Source organism: Antechinus flavipes, chromosome 6 (assembly GCF_016432865.1).
Source record: "Antechinus flavipes isolate AdamAnt ecotype Samford, QLD, Australia chromosome 6, AdamAnt_v2, whole genome shotgun sequence".
Taxonomy (NCBI): Eukaryota; Metazoa; Chordata; class Mammalia; order Dasyuromorphia; family Dasyuridae; genus Antechinus; species Antechinus flavipes.
In genome coordinates this window covers 151122347-151136377 of record NC_067403.1, presented here as the reverse complement: position 1 = coordinate 151136377, position 14031 = coordinate 151122347, and positions in this window count along the sequence as shown.

Genomic DNA, 14031 nt, shown 5'->3' with positions numbered 1-14031 from the left:
CCATTAAATGGTAAATTGTAGTGGATAGAGTTGGTTGACCTTGAAAAAGAAGGACCTGCCTCTCCCTCATACTGCTCATATAACTTAATCTCTCATTGACTCAGCCAGCTGAGATTATAAATTGCTATATTGGCACTAATCTGTATTGGTAGAGGGAGTGTCTCCCTGAGAGTTTCCCTCAGCAATATTTCATTCACAAATCTGCTTTTAAAAAATCACATCACATAATTTTTTACATTTAAGAATTAAAATTGCTGAGATTTGCATTGAAAACTCCTTCCATCCTCTCAACTAGTCCAGGATACTGGCTTCTCAGATAAAGACAAGTCTGAGTTAGTCCAAGGCTAGATTGTGAAATCAAGCATCTCAATCTGACCTGAATTGACCTCATTCCTCTGCCATTCGTGATTGTTATTTGTTTTTCAGCTTTCAGGAAATTTCCCAACCATAGCGATTCCTTGTTTCTGAAATTTAGTAAGCAGAAACAAAGATTTGCCCATTGTGTACACTATTTAAATGCTTCACAGAAAGGCCTTCCATCTCTCATGGTGAATCAGCAATTTCTTCTTTTGTTGCTGCTACTTGTCCCCTTTATCTGCAGTTTCTTTTCTTTCTCTGATATATTCCTTTTGTCCTTTTCTCCATTGATACTGCTGCCATTTTAGAACATTTCATTGATTTACATCTGGACTATTGCAATAGCTTGCGGATGGGTTTGCCTGTCTCAGGTCTTTCCCCATTCCAAATCAATCTCCACTCAGTTACTAAAAGATTTTCCTAAGGCATAGGTCTGACCATGTTACTCCCCTTCCTCCTATTCAATAAATTCTAATGGTTCCCTCTTGCTTACAGATCAAATACAAAATGCTATATTTGCATTCAAAGCCCTGTCCTACCTTTCCAGTCTTTTTTACATCCTATTCCTCTTCATGTCCATTTCCATTTCCACACTGGCTTCCCAGCTGTTCCACAAACAAGACATTCATTCTCTTGGCTCCATGAATTTTGTCTGGTTGTCCTCCATTTCTAGAATACCACTCTCTCTTTTCAATTTTTATCTTCTGAGTTCCCTGCTTTCTGTTAACAGAATGTTACTGTATTGGTCTCTAAACTGAATACCTGGAACCTTACAAAGCAGGTCTAGACAAGATTTTAGAGAACAAATAGCAATTGAACTAATAACTTCAGAGTAAGAAATTCAGTTTGCAAACTGGAAACTCTCCTGGGCAGGAGATCTTATCTGTTGCAGTAAAGGTATTATAGTACAATCATTTTCGTGAACCAAGTTCACGAGTTCAGGACATTATGGGTGCTCTCCAATCCTGTGGGAACAGTTCCCAAGACCAGAGTCCTGTGGTGGGAATAGATTATGTAATGTTTGATTCACTTCATTTAACATACTCAGAAAAAAAATTGAATTGATCATTCCAAGCTGCATTTTGAAACTCTTACTTCTATTTGGAAAATAGTAGTTCTAAAAAATTTAGATTATTAGTATATCCATTATATAGATATATATTGAAATTTCCTTTCATACTTCAAGTCCCAACTAAAATTCCTTTTTTTAAATAGGAAGTCTAATACAGCCCCTCTCAATTCAAGTGCCTTCCTTCTGTTAATTATTTCCTAATTGTTCTGTATATAACTTGCTTTGTACATGTTTGTCTGGTTGTTTTCTCCCTCACTAGATTGTAAGCTCCTTGAAGACAGGGTCTATTTTTTTTGCTTCTTTTTGAATTTTCAAACTGTTATTGTTCTTCCCACAAGGACATACTCCATCTTTGTACCTTTGCACAAGCTTTTCTCCCATGCTTGGAATATATTCTCTCCTTACCTGTACTTCTTATCATGCCTACTTTCCTTCACAACTCAGCTCAAATACCATCTTTTGCATAAGGCCTTTTTTTTAAGTTCACACATCTTCCAGATGCTAGTGCTTCTCCTCCAAAATTACCTCTTAAATTCATGCTCCCTGGTAGAACAAGAAGCTTGTTAGAGGAAGGATTCTTTTATTATTATTATTATTAAAGCTTTTTTATTTACAAAGCATATATAAGCATGGGTAATTTTTCCAACACAGACCATTGCAAAACCTTTTGTTCCAAATTTTCCCCTCCTTCCCCTCACCCCTTCCTCTAACTGGCAAGTAGTCCAATACACATTAAATAAGTTGAAATACATGTTAAATCCAACATGTGTGTACATATTTATACAGTTATCTTGCTGCACAAGAAAAATCATATCAAGAAGGAAGAAAAAGAAAAACTGAGAAAGAAAACGAAATGCAAGCAAATAACAACAGAGAGAGTGAGAATGCTATGTTGTATTCTCAGTTCCCACAGTTCTCTCTTTGATGTAAATGGCTCTCTTTATCACTGAACAAGTGGAACTGGTTTGGATCATCTCAATGTTGAAGCGAGAACCTCGTCCATCAGAATTGATTGTCATATTGTTGTTGTTGCCATGTATAATGATCTCCTGGTCCTACTCATTTCACTCAGCATCAATTCATGTAAATCTCTCCTTCTGAAATCATCCTGCTGGTCATTTCTTACCTAACAATAATATTCCATAATATTCATATACCACAATTTATTCAGCCATTCTCCAATTGATGGGCATCCATTCAGTTTCCAGTTTCTTGCCACTACAAACAGGGCTACCACAAACATTTTTGCACATACAGGTCTCTTTCCCTCCTTTAAAAATCTCTTTGGGATATAAAACGAGTAGAAATACTGCTGGATTAAAGAGTACGCACAGTTTGATAACTTTTGGAACATAGTTCCAAATTATAAAGTCCGGACTAGCCCTCTGGGGGCCTCAGGATCAGCCAGAGTCAGAATAAGCAAAAGTCCTTGGTCTTTAGGAGAAGAAGTGAAGGAGGAGGACTAAACTGCCAGGAGTTTTGCCAAGGATCCCTTCTTGATTCTAGAGTGCAGAATCTCCACACTTTTCTCTTCTTGATCTTGTAACCAAGTGAAATTCTCTCACCTTTCTCACCCCACCCTCTAATCCTTATTTATAATTCTCTTAACCCCAAACATTGAGCCAGCATTAATTGAAAGAAGAACAATTCCAAACTTATGCTAATAGTCATTGTCGAATAGGTAATTAGCATTAAGTGCTTGATTGTCAGATTCAAGTGCACCTATTCAAAGTTTCTGAACTTTACACCAAACTTCACTCCAGAATGGTTGGATCCCTTCACGAGGAAGGACTCTTTAATGTTTGTTTTGTTATTACCCGCATTTAGTACATTATAAGTGATTAATAAACACTTGTTGATTGGTTGGTTGAACTTGGTAACAAAATTAATAAAAGAAAAACTGAAAATAGTGCACAAATGGAAATATTATAATTAGAGACAAAAGTATGTTGTCAGAATGTTATAGTTCAAGCTGATCAAGAATTGAGTAATTATATAATTCAATAATGCAATATTAAAAGATAAAACTAACTAATTTGAAGAGCTCTTAGGAATAACCTAAGAGAATGTTTCCTTTCCAAAGATTTAGGTGTTTCATTCCATCCTGGGTCACAAACACTTTAATAAACAAGGATCCATAATTTCACCAGTGTGACTACCTCTCTCAGCAATGCAAACCGAGATCCCCTTAATGTTTTGATAGACAACTTTGTAAAGTATTGTAGGTAAAACATTATCCAACTTGCTGCCATCTCTTCAAAGCTTCTCCAAAATTAGGTAGAGTGACCTTCAGATGACAAGAATATCCAGGTCTATAAATATTGTCATAAAAACATTCTCAGCAAATAAAAAGTAGCAGAAATTCTACAAATTGTACTTTCATATCGTCATGCAATAAAATTAGAAATAAAGTTTTAAAAAGCAGAATTAAAAGATATTCAACCAAATAGAAATGAAAACATTTTAATGCTCATTAAAGACTCTAAAACACAATGATAAAACTTTTTAAAAAACCAAATATATATATATGCATTTTTATCAAAATCAATGAGATATTGTCAAGACAGAATTTAGAGGACAGTTAATTTCTTCAAATGACTTTTAATTTAAAAAAAAAAAACTAAGCTATATATATCCTCTGATTTAGATATAATACTATTAGACCTATACTCCAAAGATATCAGAGAAAAAGGTAAAAGGCTTATATTTCTTTTTTTAATCAACAATATTATATTTTATACATATAAAGATAGTCTACAACATTCACCTTGTAAGACTTTGCATTCCAAATTTTTCCCTCCATCCCTTGCCCCCCACCAAGACAGCAAGCAATATAAATTAAAGATGTTAAATCTTTCCATATTTCCATATTTGCCACATTGTGCAAAAAAAAAAAAAAAGAAGACTAAGTGGGGGAAGCATGAGAAAAAAAAATCAAATAAACAAACAAACAAAAAGCTGAAAATACAATGCTATAATCCATATTCACTCTCTACAATTCTCTTTCTGGTTGCTGTTGGCTTTTTCCATCCCAAGTCACTTGGAATTGTCTTCCTTCACTGCATTGCTGAGAAGAATGAAATCTATCATAATTGATCAGTAATTGCTATTACTGTGTTCAGTGTTCTCCTGGTTCGGCTCACTTCACTTGGCACTTGGAATCAGTGTAAGCCTTTTTAGGTTTTTCTGAAATTAGTCTACTCATCATTCCTTATAGAATAATAATATTCCACGAATGTAATCAAAATTATCCCTTGTATACCTAACTTTACTCTCTGTATCTTGCTTATTCATAAATTACTCATCTATCTATCAGTCTGAAAACTAATATGCTCCATGTTCTTCTAATTTTCTTGTAGCATCTCTCTTTATATCTAAGTCATATATCCATTTTGACTTTATCTTGTTGTATGGGGTAAGATATTGATCTATGCCTAGTTTCTGTCAGTTTTTCCAACAATCTTTATCAAGTAATTAATCCATATCTTAATATTTAAGTCTTTTCATTTGTCAAATATGAGGTTATTATATTTATATGCTGCTATAAATTACATTTCTATTCTGTTTCATTGATCTACCCTTCTAATTCTTAGCCAATATCAGATAGTCTTGATTATTACTCCTTATAATATAGTTTATGATTTGGCATTGCTAAACCTTTATATGGCCTAAAATGTTTATAGCAGTGCTCTCTGTGGTGGCAAAGAACTAGAAATTGCAGGTATCTCCATCAGTTGAATGATTGAACAAATTGTGGTAGAAGACTGTGATGGAATACTATTATGCTAGAAGGAATAATGAGCTCAATGATCTCAGAAAATCTTGGAAAGTCTCTTATGAAATAATGAAGAGTGAAATGAGTAGTACCAACAGAATATTATATATGGTAACAGCAATATTATTTTAAGAACAACTTTGAGCAAATAAGTCATTTTGACTATCATAAATACCCAAATTAACTATAAAGGACATTTGAAGAAAGACATTATCTGTGTCCAGAGAAAGTAAGAACAGAGTATATGTAGAATAATTTTATATATCTATACCTATTTGTGTTTAGTGTTGGTCATCTCTAGGGCAGGAGGAAGGGGAGGAAAAAAGAAATTTGTATGATAACTTGTATATTTTTTAAAAATAGCAAGTTGTATATAGTAGATTTACAGTTTCATTTGCAATCATCTTTTTGATTATACGATATTATGGAAATGCTTGTTTTATTTCAAAAATTAAAAATAAAATAAATTTAACAAATAAAAAAGTAAGTAAATGCTCACAAACTGGGATTACATACTCAAAATTTTAAAAAAATAGGGATTTTTGATCAAGAAAGTTTGAAGACTACTTTCTTAAAGGAACAAAACTCAATGATTCTGTCTTATCCCCTCAGAGCCCAGCTTCTAACAGGGCTTCTCTGATAAATAATTTGTAGCTAATTATTAGTGATAATAGCTCTCTATATTATCCTTCCTAAATAATATTTGCATGTTGCAATAGCTTTTAATGTCTTACCCTAAAGGAATGTATAATGAAAGGAATTTTAGATTTATGAGGGAGATATTTTAAATTAAGAACAAATAACTACATAGATACAGAATGGAAGAGAAAAGATTAGGCATTAGTTTAGGGGAGTTTAATGACTTCAAGTTTAATATGAATAAACAATGGGACATGAAAACACAAAAATGAATGTGATCTTGTATTGAATTACTTGGTACAATGTCTTGTGTATAGTAATTGCTTAGTAAATCAAACCAGGAAGTGATAGGTCTATTGTACAGTTATCTCTTCCACATTATAGGATTAAATCCAAGTAAAATTTTTTGGCTCTCCCTTTGTAACAGAGAAGAAATCTGATTTTTTCTTTTTTTTTTTTTTTAGAGTGTTAATATTATACAATACTATGCCAATATTTTACACATTTCTGAGTTTTTAAGCTTTTTCTGTGTCATATATTGTATTGTCTGTGGTTTCCACAAAACTTCTCCAAAATTCCCATTTCATTTTTTATGCTGACCAGCAATATATTAAAACTGAGATAAGGAAAGTTGTGATGTAGAAGGGATATCTACTCTATATCCAACAGCTTATACCTGAACATACTATTCAGTTCTGGGTACCACATTTTAGGAGAGCCATGAAAAGGCTGGAGCAGTGTGATGATGATAGTGATGACATTTAAAAGAAATGAGAATATTTGACCTGGTGAAAAGAATATGGATAGAGCAATATTTTACATAAATACACACACAATATCTATTTTCACCACTCATGTGAAAAAGGGATAAGGTCATTCTGCTTTAAATCTAAAGAAAAGAATTAGGAAGTCATATGAAGGTGTTTTTAATCCATACAAAGAATTTCCAGATGATAAATAGAATGGTAAAGAGGGAAAGTTCCTCATTAGGGCAAATTTTAAAAAAGAAGCTGAAATATTAAACATCATAGATGAATTTAGGAATTGGACTTGGACTCTATGACCTGTAAGCTTACTTCCAATTCAAGAATTCATGACTTCATTGTTCTGGGGTAAGACTTTCCCATTGTCAGTCAATTGGCAAGTATTTATTATTCATCTACTATATGCCTGGGATAGTATTACATGCTGGTAATCAGGAGGAAAAAAACTGTGAAATAGTCCCTATCCTCCAGGAAAGCACTTTCTATCAGAGGAGGCATCATATGCTATTCTATAGGCTCCTATATTCATTCCTGCTTCAACTCTGTCAAATTCATTGTGTGATACTGGGCAGAAAACAAAATCCTGGGTGAACCTCAATTTCCTCTCTTGCAAGATAAGGAGGTCGGTCTGCAGGATTTTTAAGGATTTATAGAATTTGGAGCTGGAAGGGACTTTAGTTTATAAACTGAATCTCAAGGTGGTTAAGTGACTTGCCCAGGATTACAGATGTCTGAGGCAAGATTTGAATCTAGATTTTTCTGACTCCAAGTTGGGCACTTTATCCAGGGGATGTTAGTGCCAGCTCCAAAGAGCCAAATGTTAAATTTTCAGTGGGATTGTTTGCTTCTCAGAAATCAGCAATCTCTATATATCAAGGCTTGATTTTGATTGTTAGCTACACTAAAAAATGAATAGTTAAATTTGCAAGTAAATCTTGTGTTTATTTTGCTATGCTTAAATTTTTTTTTCCAAAATCAATTGTTAAATCAGCACATTACTGAAGTATCATACTTCTCCTAGTCATAAATTCTATAGTTCTCTGATTTTACTTGTGCCACAAGAAAGCCTTTAATGGATAAATACAAAGTATGCATGAAATCACATTCCACAATCGTGTCCTCCCTCCTTCAAACCTTAGATAAATTCTTGTTTTGGGGGCCATCACCAGTTGTTCTGTCCTGTCTTGCCACTAAATTCCAGTGATTCTGAGGAGAGAGTGAGACAAGTGAGCACACAGTCCTGCCTCACTGAAATCCAATTCACTTGCAAGTCAAGACATTACTGGCCTGATGTCATTGGTCCTCTTCAAGAAAGATGAATAGCAGTAACTCCTCATTTTGGTTAGAGGAGTATCTGTCTTTTATGCTACTCTGAGAGAACCTGGAAATAATTGCCATCACATGTTAATCATTTGCAATTTCATAAGCATGAAGACTAGTACATGGAAGGAACAGGGGATGTTTAACTGAAAGAGGGAAGACTAAAGGGCATGGATCCAAGAATTTGTTGAAAAGGGAATATTTTTGGGTTTGTTTGTTTTTTTGACTTTGTAGTAAAGGAATAAACAAGGAAGAAATAAGAATAAACAGGAATAAACAAAGAAGTAAATTTGGGTTTAAAGTCAGGAGAAACTTCCTAAAAATTAGAACTAATGTTCTGAATTAGTAATTATTGTTATAGAAGGTGACAGACTCCCCATTCTTAGATGTCTTAAATAGGATATCTCACCTTTAATCCAACAGTGTCATTTCTGGATCTATATTTCAAAGAGATCATAAAAGAAGGGGAAAGGATCCACACGTGCAAAAATGTTTGTAGCAGCTCTTTTTGTAGTGTCAAGGAACTGGAAATTGAGTGGATGCCCTTCTATTGGGGAATGGCTGAAAACATTGTAGTATATGGATGTAATGGATTATTATTGTTCTATAAGGAGTGATGAGCAGATTGATTTCAAAAAGATTAGAAAGATTTACATGGACTGAGGCTGAGTGAAATGAGCAGAGCCAGGAGAACCTTATACATAGTAACAGCAAGATTATGTGATGAAACATTATGATAGACTTAGCTCTACTCAGCAATATAATCCAAAACAATTCCAATAAACTTAGAATGGAAAATGCCATCCACATTCAGAGAAAGAACTATGGAGACTGAATGTAAGGGTTTGGCAAACTTTCAAGCACTATCTAAATGGCAATTATGGTTATTATTAGAATTACAATCTTAGTACAATTCACCTCCCAAGAATATTATAAGGAATGAGATGAGGACTCATCTCAAAGTATTATAGAGATGTGAATTATTGGAGGAAATTTGGCCTTATCAGCAATGCTTAGAGGCCAATTCCTTCCATGAGCTCTGTGAACAACAACCTCTGGCTTTGTACCCAATTGGTGGTATGAATCATGGGAAGGCTTATAAGCATCTGTTGGGAAAACTTCAGTTTGTTTTGGAAATCTGCTTTGGGTTTTCTGCATGGGCTGGGTTTGCGTGTCAAAGAAAAATTTTTGAGGCATGCCGAAGTTTAAACATAACCTTATGATTTGGATCTCAGCATTGGCAGTACCTCCTTAAAACTGGATTAGCAGAAATTTGAATCTGCTGGAGCAAAACTTCACTTCTTCCCTTTTGAATTTTGCCTTCCTAGTGAAGAGAGCCTTGTTTTAGGGACATGGGGTTAGAAATAGGGGAAGGCTTCAGAGACCTTCTATTTTTAATTTTTAATAATAGCTTTTTATTTTTCAAAATGCAAGCAAAGATGGTTTTCAATTACCTATCCATGCAAAACCTGTGTTCCAAATTTTTTCCCTCCTTTCCTATCTCCCTCCTCCCCTATACAGCAAGTAATCCAATATAGGTTAATTACGTGCAATTCTTCTAAATACATTTCCACATTTATCATGCTGCACAAGAAAAATCAGATCAAAAGGGGAAAAATGAGAAAAAAAAACAATAACATATAACAACAACAATAAAGGTGAAAATACTATGTTGTGATCCACATTTAGACTCCATAAATCTTCTCTCTGGATGTGAATGGCTCTTTCCAATGCAAGCTATTGAAATTGCCTTGAATCACCTCATTGTTGAAAACAACTGTGAAAAAAATCACATATCATCTTGATCATCACATAATCTTTTTGTGGCTGTGTACAATTTTTTCTTGGATCTATTCACTTAGCATCAGTTCATGTAAATCTTTTCAGGCTTTTCTGAGTTTCAGAGACCTTTTAAAAGATCCTTATTTTATAGAAGAAAAAAATAGAGGAACAAGGTACAATTTACTCACAATAATTGCATATGTGAGGTTTCAACCCAGGTTCTTTGACTCCATGATACCATGACATCAATAACAAGTCATTTTTTGGAAAATTGGAGAATACGGGTAACGGGTGAGAAGGGTGTTGAGGGTGGACTGAGGGTAGTTTTCTCTAATGGCTGTCAATTTCCTATTCTGTGTCTTCTATTCAGTATTCCTACTCCAGTACGTATCAGATTTCCTCCTGGGAAAGTAGGGAAGGAAGAAAGCCTTTGGAGTCAGAGCCAAGATGTCAGCCCCACCCTCTCTGTGTGCCATTGTGGCTGCCACAGTGATTCAGGATGACTCCACAATTTTACCATTTCAACAACATTGTTCAGAATGACTTAGCAAAATTGTGCCAAACTAACATCACTTTCGTTGGAACCACAAAGGAGATTCCTTTCTCATCATTTTACCTTTAAGGATAATGTTTATTGTGTGGAGATGGAGGACAGAAGGCAACATATGACCAGGGGATGGAGGAGAAATAGGAGGAAATGGTGGTTTAGTTTTAACTGATATAAATAAACAACAGTTTTGGATATGCCAGATGAAGACATTCTGCTAGAGATGAAGAGATCTGACATGCTCCTACTACATGACTAGCAACAGTTTCTTTCCACTGGCTTAGTAGCCAGAACAGATTGAATCTTTAAAACTGTTAACTGAGACAGTTACAGTCTTTTCCCCTCGTGTCCAAAAAGCAGAAGCTTCAAGTTCACTCAGAGCATGAGTTATCATGAACTAAACGAGTGAGTAGGAATGGAATATCTTCTCTTCAGCTCTTTTTTACTTTATATGGCCCCAAGAAATGGACTTTAGTTTGAGATTTTGTTTTGACCCACTTCATTTTTCCTTTTCAGTGCAAAGCACAGATGGAAGAATCCCCATTGGTTTTGGGAGCGAGAGATATGGAAACTCTGGATCCAGGTTAAATGTGTAACCAGCCAGTCCAGAGGAAAAGGCAGAGCACCTAGAACTTGAGTCCAGACTAGGAGATGATAGGATTGTGCTATGTAGGGAATGAACTAAACCCTGAACCTAAGGTTCTCTCTCTCCTCTACCACAGAGTATGAGGTGGTACAGGGGAAGATGAATATGAAGCGAGAGCAATGTCATGGAAGCCAAGAAAAGAGAGATACTCTGGAAAGGCACGTTTGTCAGTGTCAGAAGTTGGAAAGGGTTCAGAAAGAAAAGCAACTGGATTTAAGAAAAATAGCTATTCTGCCTAAAAAGGCAGCAGCAAGTAAAAAACTTCACGTAAAGTCTGAAATCAAAGGCTTAAATAATGAGTTGTCAGATTTTTGGGAAAGGGAGATATAGCTTTTCTTCCAACTCTGATTTTCTGTGATTCACTGAAATAGAAAAAAAGATGCAGGTAAGTAGCTTGAAGGGATGACAAGGTCAAACAAGTTTTGATACTTGATATTTGTTTGTTTGTTCATCTGTGTTTAAGATGATTGAGATCAAGGTGGGGGTTATGGACAGCAGAAAAGGAGTCAGTAAATAAAAGTGACAATGAGAGCAAGAGTCAATGACCCTTTCATGGGAGGTAGGAAAGGATGAAATAAAGACCTAGGGGGTTACCTTTTGCAAGGAGAAGGGCCACCTCATTCCCAAAGATTGGAAATAAGATGCAGAGAAGTATGAGAATGGCATAGAATCATATAAAATGATTTTGAGCTGTGATGTCGGGATGAAGAAGACATCCATCGTGGAAATCCTCTATTTTTCTAAGTAAAGTAAAAAAAAAAAAAAAAAATCTTCATCTGAGGGGGAGACGAAAGGGGATAAACATAGACATAGGGTCTGTGTAGGGAAAAATTCTGGAACAGCTGCAGCTGGTAGTGTGATTGAGATAGGGAAGAATAAAAGGATTGTCACATAGCAAAAAAAGGGCCTTGGTGAGTTTGGATAATGTGAATTTTTAGCAGACCTAGTTGGGAAGTTTCCTTGATTTCCTCTAATGTCATTTTGTAGCATAGGAATAGAAACAAAAGAGCATTTGTGGTACAATTACCAGAGGCCTGAGATTTGGCAGAGTTTAAATGGTGATTGAGCAATATAGCAAATGACTGGAAGGCCGAGTAAAATATATAATTGAATCAGTCTTCTCCTAAGGCCACAACAGAAAAAGGAAGCCAAAACAGAGATGGCTGGAAAGACAGATTGGTCCTTTCAGATCTTTCAACTTAGCCTTGAGCTTATTTTCTTAATGCAAGAGTTCTTAATTTTTTGTGTCATAGAAATATCTAGCAGTCTAGGAAAGCCTATGAATCTCTTATTTTCAAAAGCATAAAATAAATGTACATAAATACAAAGGAAATCAATTGTCTTGAAATAGTTACATATATATATATATATTTTAAAATATGGTCCCCAGGAAGCAGACTATGCCAGGTAAGTCAAACCATACTCCCCACCTTAGACACTCTCTTTTCAGTCCCTCATGGAGATATCCAAGAATCCTGAACCCAAGGGCCTTAATATTTCCATTACCTTTCACCATCATACTTGGAATGAACTCCTATGGAGATGCAGCTGGAAACTGCCCCTGACAATGTTACATCCACAATGACTAAAGGCCCAGAAAAGAAAGCTCTTGTCACCTACGGCCTTGGCATTGTCAGATAGTACAATATTAGAAACTGAGACATTACCATTTGCTTCACTTCTGTACTTTAAGGACAATGGGATCTTTCCTTACAAATTGCAGCTGATACCTCCCATCTAGTTGTCTCTCACTTTAAAAGGTGATTTTTCTGAGACCAAGAAATGTCTTACTTTTTTCTTTGTAGTCCTAATGTTTAGCATAGCTCATTCTACATACTAAGTGTTTAATTATCGTTTACTTATTAATTCATTCCCATAGTTATGAACCTTTCTTTAGAAGACAATAAATTATTATAATTTAAAATTATTCAGCAGAAAGGCTAAATATTGTTTCTGTAGAATTCATTCACCCCTCCCCATTTTTGTATTGGACCTTAAGTGTCCAAAGTGCTAGTTAGCTTTGCCAGTTTGTCAACAGAAAATATCTCAATTAAATCCTTATTTATTTAACACCACCCATGTTGGCACTAACCTTTGCTCATGAACAAACAACTTTCAGTTGCTAAGATTAATTTTTATTTCCATTTTCATAGAGTAGCCTCCACCTCTTTGTATTTTTCTCTGTGTCTCTCTGTGATTCTCTCTGTTTTTGTCTCTTTCTCTGTCTCTCTGTTTCTTTCTCTCTCTGTCTCTCTCTCTGCATCTGTCTCTATCTCTCTCTGTCTCTTTGTGTCTCTGTCACTGTCTTTATCTCTCCCTGTCTCTTTCTCTATCTTTTTTTCTTCCTCTGTCTCTATTTCTGTGTCTCTGTCTGTCTGTGTCTCTGTCTCTATCTTTCATTTTCTCTCTGTCTCTGTGTGTATGTGTCTCTTTGTCTCTGCAAGAAATTTTGAGCTGGAGCTGCCTTCATTTTTAAAACATTGTTGGTCACACATAAAACCATTAGTCTGTTTTGACTAAATGCATGTAGGTTAGTTTATACATTAGCATGATCACAATATTTCACATAAACATGTGGGACATTGAATATGAAATGGAATAGTACAAGGTTTCTAAAACTTAAATCTGACATTTTCAATACTCTAAATTAACTCCAAAGAAGAGGGGAATAGATCATAAAGAGTTAAGAAGACTGAAGAATTGGGAAGCCAAGATAATTGTTACTTTGGGGTCCCCTAACATAAGCTGGAGTGGAAAAGGAGGAATAGGAAATAGATCCCAAATTCTTTGAGGAAAGAGAGAGTTAGGGACCACCCAGATATGATCCATCACATGGTTCCTAGATCTAACTTAGGTTTCTAGCAAACCTGCAGAGTTTGTATTAAATAAATTGCTATTGTATTGGCAAGTGCAGCTTTGAAAACTTTAGTGTAACCTATCCTGAAGATCTGTCAATGGAATCAGAGCATACACAAAGAGTATATCAGTGGATCCCAGCAATAATGTGGAGGTAGCCTGAGCTGCTATTGTTCAGACATTTTCAGACTCTGCGATTCAATTTGGGATTTCCTTGGCAAAAATACTGGAGTGTTTTTCATTTCTTATTCAAGTTCATTTTACTGATGAGGA